Source organism: Frankliniella occidentalis, unplaced genomic scaffold (assembly GCF_000697945.3).
Source record: "Frankliniella occidentalis isolate FOCC.00 unplaced genomic scaffold, Focc_3.1 Scaffold28, whole genome shotgun sequence".
Classification (NCBI taxonomy): Eukaryota; Metazoa; Arthropoda; class Insecta; order Thysanoptera; family Thripidae; genus Frankliniella; species Frankliniella occidentalis.
Genome location: NW_026267158.1, coordinates 443,590 through 445,138, shown reverse-complemented (window position 1 = coordinate 445,138; position 1,549 = coordinate 443,590). Strand labels below are relative to the sequence as shown.

Here is a 1,549-nt window from a genome sequence, read left to right as displayed (position 1 = left end):
AGGCCACTTTTCTAGCCACCGACATCGCCTTCCTCCTCATTCCTCCCAACCGTATCAAAACACTGCAAAACACATCATAGCTTTAAGTAATACAGAGAATAGAAAGGAGGAAAAAAATCATCTTTCTCGATAAGAAAACCGGAAAGAGTCAATGGTTAGGCATGAAAAAAGACCAGAATTTTTACAGTGCAACGCACAATCTGACTTACGATGTCCCGATAGTACATCTTTGGGCCACACCTTGAAAAGTTTCAAGCAAACAAATACCGAGGTGAATCGAATAGAAAGTGAGAAAGATAAGAACGCGCTAGAGTAAATAGGAAAGAGAAAGATCGAGAGAGAGAGAGAGAAAGAAGGAGATGTCGAGATTGGAGGAGCATCACTAAATTACCACCGTAGAGACTTGCACGCGGGAGCCGTACCCACATGCAGGCCCGGGCCGCGCCGACGGGCCGCAGCCTCGGCAGCACGCCCACCGATAACGGAAAACGAATTGGCTAATGATAGTCTGTTTTGGCCCGTGGTCTCTTTCCCCCCCCCCCCCCACACACACACACCTCCATGGTGAGTGACAGGCGAGGCTGTGCCCGGCCCGGTCCGCCAAAGAGGTACCGGCGGCGGGGCAGCCGAAATGCCTTCCTCCCATACATCCATATCAACCACTCCGCGGCGTCATCAACCACACCACTCACTCAACCAACCCAAACAGCCGCACTCAAACAACAGCCGAGCAGGAGTTGGCGGCTGTGCGGTTGCAGCCCAACCACCAACCACAACCACCGGCGGCGGCCCCGCGGCCCTCCGCGCGGCCCGGTGGTCGGTCAGCCTGCAACACTGCTGCTATGCAAGTCAGACTAAGGCTGCTGGCTTTATAGGCTATTTGTTTAAAATTCAGAGCGCTGTTGTGAGCGGGGCGTGGCGCGGCGCGGCCGGCCTGGCCTGGAGCGCCAATCCGTTGTTGCAATAAAGAGAGAAGGGAAGAGAGCTGGCATTAGGGGCAGTTCTCTCGGCTCGGCCGCGCTGCGCTTGAAGGCGGCCGGGCCGTCAGGAGAATGTACAAGGAGCCAGTTCAATGCTGCTTTTTTTTCATCTGTCCCGCCACACAAGTGCGAAAACAACACCACTACTTCACGAACGCGAGCGTCAGCGACAGGGCAAAGTCACCGGCGGCCGGCCATAGGTCGCAGAGGGGATATAAATGCGTTTTCACTCTTGTTGAGACGCACGCTGGAGAAAAAAAACGGCAACGCAAGTTGTGTCTCACAAGTTACTTAAAAAGAAGAGAAAGGGGTGTTGAAGTAGAAAGTGTCGAATTTTAGGCAAGAATATATTTCAAACAAACAACTGTGAACATTTCAAAAATTCAAAAATTTCTCAACCATGCATGAAGACCTTTGTGAACTTGAATGGAGACAAATTTCAATTCCACACGGAAAACAGACAGGGGCGGGGCGAGAACAGTGACCTTGATCCACTCAATGCTCGCTCAATGCACTAAATGCCTCAAGAAGGACATCCTCTCCACGCGACCAAGGCAGAAATGCAATAT

General features: G+C 51.9%; 1 protein-coding gene across 1 annotated transcript in view; it reads right to left on the bottom strand.

The window, feature by feature from the left end:
• Nucleotides 1-1,549, bottom strand: part of LOC113207493 (transcription factor 12) — a gene marked incomplete in the record, with an annotated part of 161,766 nt that overhangs the window by 11,505 nt on the left and 148,712 nt on the right.